Source organism: Gopherus evgoodei, chromosome 7 (genome assembly GCF_007399415.2).
Source record: "Gopherus evgoodei ecotype Sinaloan lineage chromosome 7, rGopEvg1_v1.p, whole genome shotgun sequence".
NCBI classification, from domain to species: Eukaryota; Metazoa; Chordata; order Testudines; family Testudinidae; genus Gopherus; species Gopherus evgoodei.
This window is the reverse complement of record NC_044328.1, coordinates 50941266-50957727: the sequence shown is the minus strand read 5'-3', so window position 1 is coordinate 50957727 and position 16462 is coordinate 50941266. Positions and strand designations below refer to the sequence as shown.

At 49.4% G+C, this 16462-nt stretch overlaps 1 protein-coding gene across 4 annotated transcripts in view; it reads right to left on the bottom strand.

The window, feature by feature from the left end:
• SLC16A9 (solute carrier family 16 member 9) overlaps positions 1–8755 on the bottom strand; it is a 39405-nt gene extending 30650 nt beyond the window's left edge. For 2 of the 4 annotated variants that reach the window (XM_030571036.1, XM_030571039.1), the window contains exons 1-2: positions 8658–8755; positions 162–227 (exon numbers count right to left, since the gene is read on the bottom strand). The gene's annotated coding sequence lies outside the window, so the exon portion shown is untranslated. Of the gene's footprint in view, positions 1–161; positions 228–6932; positions 6958–8092; positions 8362–8657 lie in introns of those variants that run through there. The other 2 variants (XM_030571037.1, XM_030571038.1) reach the window with 2 other exon arrangements.
• Between the last annotated feature and the right edge of the window lie 7707 nt (positions 8756–16462).

Genomic DNA, 16462 nt, shown 5'->3' with positions numbered 1-16462 from the left:
ACAAAATTTATATGCTAAGAATCGCATACCTCCAGTGAAAATTCAAGGAATACATTATGGAAAGCTCACAAGACAAAAGTCAACATTTTTACAAATATTCATTTTTGAGACATGGAAAATGGTGGGAATAGAGATGCAATTGATTTAAGAAGTACACTTACAGAAGATGGTCTAGACTCCTTCAACCTTCTAGAATATATTAGTCCAGTTCCACTTGGTAAGTCTACCTGTGGGGAAAATATTAGATAAAAAAAGTTTTTCAGCACAAACAGCCGACAGCTAGCATAGTAAAACAAATATGAAAGTCTGAGCTCTTGGCGAACGCTTGATCCTTTAAAAAAAAAAAACCACTACTAGGAACTACAAAAAACTTAACTGAGTGGAGAAATACTGACCCTTTCTTGATCAATTAGGGGCTGACAGCAACCTTGGACCCAAGAAGAGCAAAAATACAGGCCTACAAACATAAAACAAACTTTGACCATGCTAGGGCTCTTTAGGAATGATTTACAGGGTTGCAAGAGGACAGACTGTCTTAAGAATATATTACTATCAGTTATGAATCAAGGGCTTTTTTCTTTTTATTTTCTATTAAATTTCTCTCATAATTTCTTGTTAGTAAGTTCCTCTTGATATGTTAGCTGCTATCAACTCTATATTATTTGTATGCAGATGTGTTATCATATAATTGAAGACAATGCAGTTTTGATCAACAGTATTTAAAAATATACACATTTTCTGTAGTCAGAACCCTTCAGACTATATAAAATGGTACCTTCTCATTTCTGCAAAATATTATACACACAACTACTAGAGGGTTTGCAGAAATCCTTTTCTATTAAAATACCACTGGCCTGCTAAACATAGGATTGTGAGTTCAATCCTTGAGGGGGCCACTTAGGGATCTGGGGCAAAATCAGTACTTGGTCCTGTTAGTGAAGGTAGCAGGGGGCTGGACTCGATGACCTTTCGAGGTTCCTTCCAGTTCTATGAGATAGGTATAGGTATATCTCTATATTATTTGAATTTTTTGTGCTCAATGTGAATAGCAAGTGATGCATATTGCAATATTTTCAAGAAAGGCTACTTTGCAGACACAAACAAAACAGGGAAGTTCTCAGAAAACTAATACAATACTAGAAGTGGTGATTGCACTTAAAAATATGGTTAAAATCTCTATTCTGTTATGTTATCTAACAATCCATACCACAAACAATATTTTTCTATGATGAATATTTTTCTCTACATTTTAGCTGCAGCATCAAGCCTTTAATTTCTATTGTGTTGAAGCTCAGAAACTTGGCATACAGGCTCAGCAAAAACTGTTTAAATCAGTTGTTCTTGTTCCAGACATTAAAGAAAAAAAAGTCTTGATCACAAATGTTTTGTCATGCTCTAATTGACAAAGGGGGGGGGGAGGAAAGGGTTAAAAATCTGGATTAGATACTCCTCTGGAGTAAATGTGCATAACTTCAGTGACTTTAATGCAACTATGCCAATTTATACCAGCTGACAATTTAGCTTGATACACTTTGGAAGCTCTTACTTTGCACTGTGAAGATATTTTTTGCTTCATTTTAGTAATTAAAATTAAAGGTACTTAATATAGGCACATTATTATCTTTCCTAAACATACCTTTTACATTGTAATTAACATTAAATCCTGTAAATTGATATCAGTAAAAGCGTACATCCTATCATGCACGTAATAGTTCCATTCACATATCAGATTTTCTTTACTAATAAGACAAAGATATTATGTTGATTTACTATTTTTACCAAGCACAATCAAAGCCTCTAGCAAACTTTATTATGCCATAATCACAAGCTGAAAATTTTCATTGATAAGCCTGATTTTGTCCTTATCCTAAAATACTTGAGTCATTTCTACTTTAAATTTTGTGTTGTCTAAGCAACAGAGTTTTTTGGTATCTGATCTGAGGTAATCTGGATACATCATTTTTGAGATAGGGAACTTAGAAAAAATAGATGTTAGAAGAAGCTGCCAAACTTCAGAAAAAAACAGCTTGCTCAAGAAACTTCAAATGTAATTTATTTGAAAGGTCTTGCTGAGATCAAGAGCACAGGGCTAACTTTACAAGTGTGCAGCCATAATTGAGAAGTTACTCATGGTTGAATTGGAATTAGAATGTTTCATTGGGCTCCAGTGGACTTTGTGTGTCATCTGGCATTCATTAAGACACCTATTTTTTAAATTAAGTCTTTAGTCCTTTTCCTTGAAAAAAAACAGCCTTCAAAGTCTAAACATATTACCAGGAAGTTTCAGTGATTACTCTGAAAACAAAATAAAAACCCAAACTCTTCTTTGTCATTCTCACAAACTGCTCTCTTACCAATACACTCCAGCCACTGACGGTCAGAGCTTTACCTCAATTACCAGTTGCTGGCATCTTCTCCAGTCATCACATTGTATAGATGGGGACAGGCAACAATGGAATTTTCATTCTCAGTGCAGTGTCCTCAGCTACCTACTCCTACCTTCAGTGCTGTCAGGAGAAACCCCCCCATATCCTAAGTCAGCAAAGGTTCCCTTCACTCTTCCTTGAGGAAATAAAGTCTCATCGACAGGAACGTGTCTCCTGAAGGCATTTCTGTGTGCTGGAAAGATTCCAGGAATAAGAACCCCCTGTGCCATACTTCGCAACAGCACTGGCGGGAAGAGGAAGTGACTGTCCATCACTTCCATGTCCCTGGCAGCAGTCTGGTCTCACTCGAGTTCTCTCAAAACCCAACATGGAAGCTACTGTACGTCTTTGCTGATAGAATCTCCAGTGCTTCCTTGAACAGGGCATGCTGTAGTGTAATATTTAGAATTATGCACAGGAGATGCCAGTGGGAGCAGAATCTTCACCAGTAGCTCCTTGTCTAGAGATCTGCTGCCTCCACCTGCATGGGAGGCCCTGAAGATTTTGTTGCTATTTGTCTCCAGCCCCAGCCCCATGCAGAAGGTACCAGCAGAATATACAAACACGCACCACAAGCAAGGACAAGTAGAATTTTCACAGCCACACATAGGAAGGTCAATGACATGTCTTGAGCCAAGACAGGGAAAAGATAATGGACCCCAGAAAAAGGGGACAGGAAAAGCTTAAATGTGACCTCAGAAAAAGACTTAGAAATCATGGAAGTTATGACTGCCATGAATACCATTACTAGGGCCCTACCAAATTCATGGGCATGAAAAATGCATCACAGATCGTGAAATCTGGTCCCCCCCCCGAAATCTGGTCTTTTGTGTGCTTTTATCCGATAGCATAGAGATTTCACAGGGGACCAGTGTTTCTCAAATTGGGGGTCCTGATCCAAAAGGGAGTTGTGGGGAGTCACAAAGTTATGGGGGGGCAGTAATGCCACCCTTACTTCTAGGCCTTCAGAGCTGGGCAGCTAGAGAGCGCTGCCGGGTGACCAGCTCTGAAGGCAGCGCCTCACCAGCAGCAGCGCAAAAGTAACGGTGGCAATACCATACAATGCGAGCCTTACTTCTGCACTGCTGCCTTCAGAGCAGGGCTCTCAGTCAGCAGCTGCCACTCTCCAGTCACCCAACTCTGAAGGCAGCAGTGCAGAAGTAAGGGTGGCAAAACCATACCATGCCATCCTTACTTCTGCGCTGCTGCTGGCAGTGTCTCTGCCTTCAGAGCTGGGAGTCCAGGCCCAGCCCACAGCTGCCACTCTCCAGCTGCCCAGCTCCGAAGGCAGCGCTGCCACTAGCAGCAGCTCAGAAGTAAGGGTAGCAATACCACAACACTCCCTACAATAACCTTGCGACCTTCACACAACTCCTTTTTGGGTCAGGACCCCTACAATTACAGCACCATGAGATTTCAGATTTAAATACACTTCTTCCCCCGATATATCGCAGTCCTCAGGAGCCAAAAAATCTTACCGTGTTATAGGTGAAACTGCCTTATATCGAACTTGCTTAGATCCGCTGCAGTGGGACCCCACTCCCCCCCTCCCGGGCACTGCTTTACCGTGTTATATTCAAATTCGTGTTATATTGGGTCACATTATATCTGGGTACAGGGTGTAGCTGAAATCATGAAATTTATGATTTTTTAAATCCTATGGCCATGAAATTGACCAAAATGGACTGTGAATTCGGTATGGCCCTAACCATTACAAAAATTTGGCTGTCTATGCAATACAAGGATGCTTTGAGATTACAATGTATTACCACATGTACATATGGGAAGCAGTAAGGCAACAGCCAAAAGAGACGGAGTATCAGAATAAACCATAACAAGCAGATGGACTCCTATTTCCCTAGTGACTCCTGTAGACCTACAGAGCTCCTAAACTCACCTTGGCTTCTCTCTCCTCTATCATCAGGTCGGCGTGCCTGAAGTGTTCCCAAGCTCTGCAGGAGTCACCAAACACTGGCAGATCCTGCAGTCATTCTGGCTCCCTAGTCAGCTTCCTTGAGTTATTCATTCCTTATCTTGATTTCCACAGCAGTTCTAGACTTGTCTCCCTGCTGTTTTGTTTTTTTTTTAAAGTAGGCAGCAGCTGCTAAAGTATTCCTAGAGTTTGTATCAGGCCCATTGTTTCACCAGATATAATAAGCAGATCTGCAGAACATCAATATAAGAGTCAAAGTATAGAGTCTGTTTGAATAGTGATAAGCTGGGGAACCAAGTAATGGAGCCTGGCTGGGAAGCAAAAAAGACCACACAAAATTAAGCTCCAAAGGGCTCCTTGGTTCCCTAGCTGCCTGAATATCAGTCTTCTGCAGATGTTAGGCTGTCTTGCTCCCTGTCTCCCAAGGTATAAAAGCATTTTTTAAAATGTGCGTAATATACACAAAAAGAAAATTCATAGATTCAAAACTTTATTAAAATGGAATTAATGTTAGGAATACATCTCAGTAATTTAAGTGTAAAAGCAACCTTACAAGAACACTGCAATCATCAAAAAGCCATTAGAACAGAGGTGGGCAAACTATGGCCCATGGGCCACATCTGGCCCACAGGACCCTCCTGCCCAGCCCCTGAGCTCCTGGCCCAGGAAGCTAGCCCCTGGCCCCTCCCCCACTGTTTCCTCTCCCCTGCAGCCTCAGCATGCCATGCCACTGGCACAATGCTCTGGGTGGCAAAGCAGCACAGCTGCAGAGCCACAGCCTGACCCAGTGCTCTGTGCTGCGTGGTGCATGGCTGGCTCCAACTAGGCTGTAGCTGTAGTGCAGTGTAGCTGTAGTACCGCCAGACATCGGTGCTCCAGGCAGGGAGCAGATGGGGTTGGATAGAGGACAGGGGAGTTCGGGGGGGTGGTCAGGGGGTGGAGGTGTGGATAGGAGTTAGGTCAGTCAGACAGCGGGGATTGGGAGGGTTGAATACGTGCAGAGGTCCAAGGGGGCAGTCAGGAAGGGGGGGGGTTGGATGGGCAGGAGTCCCGGGAGGGCCATCAGGGAATAGGGGGGTTGGATGGGACAGGAGTCCCGGAGGGGCATCACAGGGCAAGAAGTAGGGGGAGGATGGGTGAGAGATAGTGGGCAGGGGCTGGGCCATGCCTGGCTGTTTGGGGAGGCACAGCCTCCCCTAATCGGCCCTCCATACAATTTCTGAAACCCGATAAAGCCCTCAGGCCAAAAAGTTTGGCCACCCCTGCATTAGAAACTCAAAAATAAATAAATCAGTAGATTTAAAAGAAACCCAAACACTTGGAAAGTATGGAAATACAGTAGTTTAAGCACTTTAACTGTGACATTTAAATTTAAACTTTACATTTAGCAGAATTAGCATCAGAATTTCCCATTATGTAAAATATATCTGGTAATCATAAATCGTAACAGCCACAGAAGAGACCGAAAGGAGAAAATGTTTCATAAAAGTTTTATGAAATCTACAGTTTGCTGTTGTGACATCTTACATTTGGAGACAAAACCAAGTTAGCAGAGGTTTAATGTGCACTATTGAAAATGTGCACCACAGAGGACTGGTAATTTGCCTTATCACAACGCTAGCTTCATTTAATCCAGTGCTTTCATCTAGCTAGATAAATATATATGAATGAACAGGACCTAATAGGTGTGCATACAGTAGGTACAGTATCTCTAAGCACAAGGATGCCTGTATGTGGAACATAGCATCTTAATCAAGAGAAGAGAATAAATGTCTTCAATTTACTATTTATCTAGCAACAAATTTGTAAAGTACATTATTTTCTGTTGACAGCATATGGCTGCAAAGGAAACAGAGGTCAGCATAACAAGTTCATGATTAAAACTAAATCATTCCATATTCGCAGGGCATTGGCACGGAGTTAAGAGAATAGGAGCTCCTTAGCTGTAAATTTTCATACTTTCAAATGATAGAAGTTTCTCTGAAGTTTTATTATAACTCTGAATTTCGAATTATTCCTTAATTACAACAGATTTGTAGTTTTTACTTTAAAGTTACTCATATGTACTTTCTACCTTCACTCCAGCTTGCAATTTTTATATATAAACTTCCATAAATTTCACTATTCCCCCCTCAATTTCTCTTTTCTGTATTTACCTCCTCCACTCACTCTCTGCTTTCTCTTTGATAAGTAACCTCTGAGATTCAAGAAAAATTAAATCATTTCTTCCACTACATTTTTCTATAAAAGAAAATTATCGCCAAATGAATCAAGGATTTTTACTCCAATTACCATCTAATAATTTTCTTGCACAAACTACATCCACATAAAGAAGCATCAACATGTTCTTAGATGAGCTGACCTCAGATACATCAGTCTGCTAAGTATAACCAATTATAACTGTTTTCAAATTCTGGTCACTCCACACAAAAAAGTGAAAAATAACTAACAGTCAGAAACAGGCTACTTTTAAAAATAATTTTTGAAACCATATGTATTACGAATGGTCCCTCAACTTCCTTTAATAGTAGATGTCAGTTGCAAAGGTCAAAAGCTGACAGCTGTAGCCTTACATATCAGAGTCCATATCTGCTCCTTTGGTTGTTGGTTTTCTCAACCAGTGCTCAGGTCTCCTTCAGATCCCTTTTCTATGACTTGATGCAATGTTTTATAGCCACCAATTCTCATGGCCTTCCTCCCCCAATACAAATCTTCCTCCTTGCTGGTACAGAGAACAAAATTACATAACCTACCCCAAAACCAATTTTGGATGATAAATGTTTACATAAAGAGGCATACACCTAGAGATCATTAAAGCAAGTCTCCCCTCAGATTGCTTAGTTCTCAGATTCTTCTTGTCTACCTGTTCGGGATGTTACATCCCCAGTGTGACATCTTGGAAGAAAATTCTGTTGTTCAGTTCAGTCTGTCCCATACAAGGATAAACAGAAACTAGACACTCCAGGTGCTCTTGGTTCCCCTACACAGGGTGTTGAAAGATATTGAAATGAACTGGATTTTTTGCTGCACAAGTTTTGTTAAACATAATGCTTCCAATTTTCAGCTATCACTCTCCAAGCAGAAGCAACTGTGAAATTGCTAAACACATTATTACTCCAAATCTAACACCAGTGCAAATTCTTTATCACACTGATTTACAGCAGTAACATGTCAGTGTACAGTAAAAATACCATACTATTACTGTACTAATGTGTTACCTAGAAAAAAGAAAATATATAAAAATAGTCTACACTTTTGTAGCTTCTTACATTAGAATGCTTAACAATGCTTCAGAAACTTTAATGAAGCCTCATAATGGCCCATGCAAGGGAGGAATTAAACCTACTTTTATTACAAGTTATGGAAAATCTCTATTGCAGTAGGGCCTGGACTAGGCTGGCCTTTATGCACTATATGCAAGACACTATAAAAACATATCAGAAACGTCAGTCCTATAAGTGGGATAAACTGAGGCACTGCGCTAGGAAATGCTTTACCCAAAGTCAAACAGCAAGCTGGGGGCAGAACCAGCAACAGAATTCAGGAGTCCTGAGTCTAAGTTCCTTCTTCCAACTACTAGGGACTACTACTTTCCCTGTTTAGGGCGCACTTTTACTGCACAAAAGCCCCTCCGATTATACTAGTAAAAGCCAATGGAAGAGAAGTTTAAATCCAATCAACTGCGCAAAGACAGACTCCTTGTGTCTGCATGTAACTCAACCCAGAACTCTACCTCAACAAGCGCTGTAATCGCCTCATTTCAGTCCCCCAAACGCGGGGGGAACCGGAGTTTCGGCTCTTTCTCTTGTCGGCCACCCAGCAGCACTGCGGCTAGTGCCCGTCCGGCTCTGACACTCACATGCTACCCGGGACGAACCGAGCTTGGGGCAGCCGCCTTCAGCCAGCCCTTGCCCTGTAAACGTTGGCAGTACAAGGAGGCGTCACCCAGCAGGGCTCGCCTGGGAAGCGCCCCGGACGCTGGGGCAGACAGGAGAAGTGAGTGCGGCTGGGCTGGGGCATCTCTGTGCCCGCCTGGGCGATCGGGTCTGCAGCTGGTCCCGGCTGGCTCCGAGGCGGGCGTGGGCGCGCGCTCGGCCAGGGGTTGCGGCCCCGACCCGGGACGTGCTGCAGGGACTCGCGGAGCGGACCCGTTACCCGCTCCAGGGGCTGCCCGGGAGCGCAGCGAGGCTCCCGGCGCGCGGCCCGCAGCGAGGCGCTGCAAGCCCCGGGCACTAGGGCAGGGGCGATGCCGCCGTCGCTGCTCCCCCGCCCCCGGGCATCAGCCCCGCCTGCGTTACCTGCGGCTCCGCTGGGTGCAGCCAGCAGCTCATCGGGGACGCGGCGCAGCCCGGCACCAGCTGTGACAGCGGGGCCGCCGCCGCCGCCTATTTATGGCCTTGGGCGAGCAGCTGCCGGTTGGCGCATTCCGGGCGGGGGCCGCTGCTCCGCGCGGGGCAGGGCACTGGGCCGGTCCGAACCGGTTGGAACTAAGGAGGAAGGCAGAGGCGGACGGTAGGGGCGCTGCAGCCGCCGCCGCCGCCCGCCCCGGGGCACGGAGAGCGGCCGGCGGGAGAGCCCTGTGCGGGGCTGAGCTCTCCGGCGAGGTGCGCCCTCCCTGGGCGCGCCTCAGCTGCCCCCTGGCTCCTAGTGCCACTTAGCCCCCACCTGGTGTCCGTCTGCCCCCCCCCGTGTCACTTAGCCCCCGCCTGATGTCCGTCTGCCCCCCCCGTGTCACTTAGGCCCCGCCTGGTGTCCGTCTGCCCCCCCCTGTCACTTAGCCCCCGCCCGGTGTCCGTCTGCCCCCCCGTGTCACTTAGCCCCCGCCTGGTGTCCGTCTGCCCCCCCCCGTGTCACTTAGCCCCCGCCTGGTGTCCGTCTGCCCCCCCGTGTCACTTAGCCCCCGCCTGGGGTCCGTCTGCCCCCCCCGTGTCACTTAGCCCCCGCCTGGTGTCCGTCTGCCCCCCCGTGTCACTTAGCCCCCGCCTGGTGTCCGTCTGCCCCCCACGTGTCACTTAGCCCCCGCCTGATGTCAGTCTGCCCCCCGTGTCACTTATCCCCCGCCTGGTGTCCGTCTGCCCCCCCGTGTCACTTAGCCCCCGCCTGGTGTCCGTCTGCCCCCCCGTGTCACTTAGGCCCCGCCTGGTGTCCGTCTGCCCCCCCCCCGTGTCACTTAGCCCCCGCCTGGTGTCTCGTCTGCCCCCCCGTGTCACTTAGCCCCCGCCTGGTGTCCGTCTGCCCCCCCGTGTCACTTAGCCCCCGCCTGATGTCAGTCTGCCCCCCGTGTCACTTAGCCCCCGCCTGGTGTCGTCTGCCCCCCCGTGTCACTTAGGCCCCGCCTGGTGTCCGTCTGCCCCCCCGTGTCACTTAGCCCCCGCCTGGTGTCCGTCTGCCCCCCCCGTGTCACTTAGCCCCCGCCTGGTGTCAGTCTGCCCCCCGTGTCACTTAGCCCCCGCCTGGTGTCCGTCTGCCCCCCCCGTGTCACTTAGGCCCCGCCTGGTGTCCGTCTGCCCCCCCCGTGTCACTGAGCCCCCGCCTGGTGTCCGTCTGCCCCCCCCGTGTCACTTAGCCCCCGCCTGATGTCAGTCTGCCCCCCGTGTCACTTAGCCCCCGCCTGTGTCCGTCTGCTCCCCCGTGTCACTTAGGCCCCGCCTGGTGTCCGTCTGCCCCCCCGTGTCACTTAGCCCCCGCCTGGTGTCCGTCTGCCCCCCCCCCGTGTCACTTAGCCCCCGCCTGATGTCAGTCTGCCCCCCGTGTCACTTAGCCCCCGCCTGGTGTCCGTCTGCCCCCCCGTGTCACTTAGCCCCCGCCTGGTGTCCGTCTGCCCCCCCGTGTCACTTAGCCCCCGCCTGGTGTCCGTCTGCCCCCCGTGTCACTTAGCCCCCGCCTGGTGTCCGTCTGCTCCCCCGTGTCACTTAGGCCCCGCCTGGTGTCCGTCTGCCCCCCCCGTGTCACTTAGCCCCCGCCTGGTGTCAGTCTGCCCCCCGTGTCACTTAGCCCCGCCTGATGTCAGTCTGCCCCCCCGTGTCACTTAGCCCCCGCCTGGTGTCCGTCTGCCCCCCCCGTGTCACTTAGCCCCGCCTGGTGTCCGTCTGCCCCCCCGTGTCACTTAGGCCCCGCCTGGTGTCCGTCTGCCCCCCCGTGTCACTTAGCCCCCGCCTGATGCCAGTCTGCCCCCATGTCACTTAGCCCCCGCCTGGTGTCCGTCTGCCCCCCCCGTGTCACTTAGCCCCCGCCTGGTGTCCATCACCCGCCCCCCCGTGTCCATCGCCCGCCCTCCCGTGGTCACTTAGCCCCGCCTGGTGTCCGTCTGCCCCCCCATGTCACTTAGCCCCCGCCTGGTGTCAGTCTGCCCCCCCATGTCACTGAGCCCCGCCTGGTGTCCGTCTGCCCCCCATGTCCATCGCCCGCCCCCTGTGTCACTTAGCCCCCACCTGGTGTCTGTCTGCCCCACCTATGTCACTTAGCCCCCGCCTGGTGTCCGTCTGCCCCCCGTGTCCATCGCCTGCCCCCCCGTGTCACTGAGCCCCCGACTGGTATCCGTCTGCCCCCTCCGTGTCACTTAGCCCCCGCCTAGTGTCCGTCTGCTCCCCCCCGTGTCACTGAGCCCCCGCCTGGTGTCCGTCTGCCCCCCCGTGTCACTGAGCCCCTGCCTGGTGTCCGTCTGCCCCCCGTGTCCATCGCCCCCCCCCCGTGTCACTTAGCCCTTCCCTAGTGTCCGTCTCCCCCCCGCAGCGCTAACCACTGCCAAACCCCAGGCAACCGCTCGCTTGGCTGAGGCCGAGGGACGCGCTTCGGGGAGATGCTACTGGATGACTCGGACCCGCTCACCGGGTATTGCTCTTCTTCCCACCCCCGACCCCCACTTACAGGTGGGAAATGACCTCTGAAGAACTCTCCCAGCTGTGAAGCTTCAGGCATTATGAAATTCCTGAATTGTTTCTAACACAACTACAAACACGGAACCCCTGCTTCTCAGGGGGCTGTAGGCTTCTGGGAGGATGACCTGATCTCCACCTATTATCAGGACCACCCCCCACTCTTATCAGCCCTCTCTTATTTATGCAATTAACCCCCCCCCAAAAAAGTCCCTATTTTTCACACTTGGTGTCTGGTTACCCTCGCTCTTAGAACCCCTTACAGCTCACTCCTGCAACAAGAAAAAGATAGTTACTTACCTCTCCTAACTGTTGTTCTTTGAGATATGTTGCTCATCTCCATTCCAATTAGGCTGCGCACCTCGCTTGCACAGACATCAGAAAGTTTTCCTCTTAGCAGCTCCCATCGAGATGGCAGAGGAGCCCTCTAGCGTGGCACCCTTATGGTGCTGTATATAGTACCCTGTTGGCCCCACCCCTCTTCGATTCCTTCTTGCCGTTGACTCCAACAGAGGGGAAGAGGGGCAGGTACTGTAGTGGATGTGAACAACACATCTCGAAGAACAACAGTTAGTTACGAGAGGTAAGTAACCATCTTTTCTTCTTCAAGTGGTTGTTCATGTCCATTCCACTTCCAAGCTGACCGTCAGAAGTGGATAGGAGTCAAGGAATGATTGATTGGAGGACAGCCCTGCCGACCACTGCATCATCTCTGGCCTATTGGTTGATGGCACAGTGGGCTGTGAACGTATGCACTGAAGACCAGGTAGCTGCTTTTCAGATTTCGTGGATGGGTACCTGCACCAGAAAGGCGGTCGAAGACGCTTCCGCTCTCATTGAATGGGCTGTGATTGGTGGAGCTGGGACCTTAGCCGACTCATAGCATGTGTGAATGCAGTCTGTGATCCAGGACGAGATGCTCTGAGAACATACTGGAAAGTCCTTCATTCTATTGACTATGGCCACAAACAGTCAGATTGATTTGCAGAAAGGTCTTGTGCGCTCTATGTAGAATGCTAGGGCTCTTTGAACATCTAGCATGTTCAAGCTCTGCTACTGCAGGCTTGTGTGAGGCTTTGGAAAAAACACAGGCAGACAAATGTCCGGTCCCACGTGGAACTGGGAGACTACCTTGGGAAGGAATCTAGGGTGCAATCTAAGTTGCACCTTGTCCTTATGAAACACCATATAAGGGGGTTTGGAGGTGAGAGCGTTTAGTTCAGACGCTGTCCTCGCAGATGTAATGGCCATCAAGAACATTACCTTCCATGAAAGGTAGAGGAGGGAAAAAGTGTCCAGGGGCTCGAACAGTGGGCTCATGAGTTTGGAGAGGACCAGGTTCAGATTCCAGGTTGGTAGTGATGGTCGAGAGTAAGGGTATACCCTCTCCAATTCCTTGAGGAAATGCACCACCATGGGATTTGAGAACACTCAGAGCCCAGATTCTCCTGGATGGAAAGCTGAGATAGCCATCAGGTGTACTCTGATGGATGAAAGTGATAGACCTTGTTACTTGAGGTGAAGCATGTAGTCCAGAATAACTGGGATAGATACCTGGAGCAGTAACAGACATCTGGGTTCACAACAGCAGGAGAACCTTTTCCACTTGGCTAAGTAAGTTCACCCAATGGAAGGTTTCCTGCTGCTAAGAAGTATTTGGCTCACTGGTTGAGAGCACTGGTTCTCCATCGAGTTTAGCCATGGAACTTCCAAGCCATGAGGTGCAGGGATTGTAGATTCGGGTGGAGGATGTCCTGAGTGATCAAGTCCTGATACAGGGGTAGGGCTATAGGGGCCTCTACTGATAGTTTGAGGAGTGTTGTGTACCAGTGCTGACATGGCCAGGACGGGGCAAACAGGATCACCACTGCTCTGTCCCTGCATATCTTGAGCAGGACCTGGTGGATCAGTGGGATTGGAGGGAAGGCATACTTCAGACCATCATCCCCACTGCATTAAGAACATGTTGGAGATGGAGCCTGGGCTGTGGTTTTGAAATGAGCAGAATCGAGGGAACTGTTTGTGGTCTTTGGTGGTGAATAGATCGACTTGGGGATAACCCTACTTTTGGAAAACTGACTGCAAGACATCTGGTCGGACTAACCACTCATGAGCTTGGTAGGACCTGCTGAGGCCATTGGCCAGCTTGTTCCTCACCCCAGGGAGGTAGGATGCTTCCAGCTGTATGGACTGGGCTATACAGAAGACCCAGAGGAGAAGAGCCTCGCGGAAGAGGGATGAGGAGCAAGTTTGTTTATGTAGAAAATGGTGGTGGATTTGTCTGTCAAGACTGTCATGCTGTGACGTTGCAAAGTGGCGTGAAAGGTTTGACAGGCCAGACAAACTGCTCTGAGCTCTTTCAGGTTTATATGGAGGGGTATCTCATCCTGTGACCTTGTGTTCTCAGATCCCCTAGATGTGCACCCCAATTCAGATCCAATGTGTCTGTTACTAGCGTCAGTGACGATTGGGCTGTGGTGAAGGGGACTCCCGCACAGACTACTGGTTGGTCCAACTACCAACACAGAGACTCTCGGACTTGCCGGGTACCGTTACTATCACATCTAGGCTGTCTTGTGGCAGGCAGTAACATGATGCAAGCCACGTTTGTAGGGGCCTGAGCCTCAGTCTGGCATGCTTGACTATTTAAGTACAGGCTGCCATGTGTCCTATTAACTTCAGGCAACCCCTGACAGTTGTGGTGGGGTATACAATATCGTCCTGACAATTTGTTTTATGGCCTGAAACCTGGGTTCTCGGAGGCTTGCCTTTGCCTGTACTGAGTCCAGGACTGGCCCTATGAATTCTATCCTTTGAGTCAGTATGAGCGACGACTTGCTTATGTAAAAAAGGAGCCTCTGACCAGTGTAACATGGGACTGCACCTGTTCTTTGGAGCATGCTGTCAGCAGCCAATCCTCGAGGTACAGGTACACTCAAACACGTCTTTTGCGCAAAAAAGCTACCGCCACCGCCATGCACTTGGTGGACACACAATGGTGGTAAGGGGGGAGTGCTGTAGAAAGGCCAAATGAGAGCACCATGAACTGGTAATGCTCCCAGTTTATCACAAACCTTAGGAAGCATCTGTGTGCCAGATGGATGGCAATGTGGAAAAAGGTGTCCTTCATGTCAAGGGCAGCAGACCAAACTCCTGTATCCAATGTCGGGATGATAGTGCTTAGGGAGACCATGCGGAACCTGAGCTTGACTATAAATTTGTTGAGTCTGTGAAAGTCTGGAATGGGTTGTAGACCTCCCTTTGCCTTGGGGATTAGGAAATAACAGAAGTAAAATCCCTTTCCCCTTAGCTCCTGGAGAACTTTCTCCACTGCTTCTATAGCAATAGTACCTCCTGTATAAGGAGTTGTTCATGAGAGGGGTCCCTGAAGAGGGATGGAAGGGAGGAGAACTGGAGGGAGTATCCCACCTGTACCATGCGTAGGACCCAGCGGTCCAATATTATATGGGACCATGCACAGTAGAAGTGGGATAGCTGGTTTTAAAACTGTGGGGAGGGATCCTGGGACTGGATTGGTGGGCTGCCCTTATGCATGCTGTAGCAAGGTGGTCACTCCGCTCCTGCCCTGAAGGGCTTAAAACAGCCCTGGGAGAGGGCTGTGGTAGGGAAAAGCTAGGCTGATGGGGAAGGAGTCACAGCTGGGGCCACGCCCCAATCAGGCCACAGCTGGCCCTATAAAAGGGCTGTGAGCCAAGAGCTCAAAAGAGACACTCTCTCTAGTTTCATTGAGAGAGAAGGACCTGGCTGCCTGGGAAGCTGAGAAGGGTACTTGAAATGGAGCAGTGCTAGGGAAGGGTCAGAGGGAGCTGGGGATCTCCAGCCTAGCTAAGCCCCAGGCTGCAGGCTGAGTGGAGGGCCTGCAAAAAGGGTACTAGGGCTGCAGAGAGGCAACTCAGATATAGGCAGAGGCAGCTGGTCCAACCTCTCCTTGCCCATGATGTGTGGTTTATAGGCTGCAGTCTGCCCCAGGGAGCGGGAGCTAGATGGGGACCTTCAGTAGCCACCGAGGCAAGGGGAGGATAGGCCATTTGGAGTTCCCCTGGGAGAGGAGACCAAGAGACAAAGGGGTTACTGCTGGGGGCAGAACCCTGGTATACAAGGGCACTGGGGTGTGGGAGAGACATGGGGGCCAACAGCAGCCGAGGCATCAGCCGGCAGAGGGCACTCCAAAGCTGAAAAAGAGCTAATTCTCTGGACAACCAGCAGGAGGGGCCATGCCAGTGAGTCATTGCCCTGCCACAATGCCTTCAAAACCTTTGCTTGTTTCCTGGCTGGGGCTAATTTGGGCCTTGGTTAGATGAATTGTTCGACAGTCAGCATCTATTATTTCTGCCTCGCCTGTGGTAGGAATCTTGTCTAGGGCGAGGTTGGTATTGCCTCTGCTGTGGAGGTTGAGGCCTGAAGGGCTTCCTCTGGGTTGCTAGTGTATGCATCCCCAGAGATTTCATTGTAGCCCTGGAATCCTTGAGGCTATGCAGCCTGGAGTCCATTTGCTCCTGAAAGAGGCTGGAACCTTCTATGGGGAGGTCTTGAAAAGTGTTTTGGACCTCGAGAGGAAGGTCTGATACCTGTAGCCATGCTGAATGCCTCATAACCACTCCTGATGATATGGTTCTGGCCACAGAGTCAGCCGAACCAAGGGAGACTTGCAGAGAGGTTTTGGCTACTGCTTTTCCTTCCTCAATTAGCACAGAAATCTCTGCATGCGAATCCTGTTGCAGGCGATCCTTAAACTTGGACATAGCATTCCAAGAGTTGAAGTTCTCTGTTAAGAACAGCCTGTTGGTTGGCTATCCTGAGTTGCAGGCCTCCCAACGAGTAGACCTTCCTGCCAAAGAGGTCCAGTCATTTGGCTTCTTTGGATTTTGGTGCCAAGGTCCAATGGCAGTCTTGGCAGTCTGCTCCCAAGAACCTATGCCTAAATCTAGAGCAGGGGTCGGCAATCTTTCAGAAGTGGTGTGCCGAGTCTTCATTTATTCATTCTAATTTAAGGTTTTGCATGCCAGTAATACATTTTAATGGTTTTAGAAGGTCTCTTTCAATAAGTCTATAATATATAACTAAATTATTGTTGTATGTAAAGTAAATAAGGTTTTTAAAATGTTTAAGAAGCTTCATTTAAATTTAAATTAAAATGCAGAGCCCCCGGACTGGTGGCCAGGACCCAGGCAGTGTGAGTGCCACTAAAAATCAACTTGCGTTCCGAA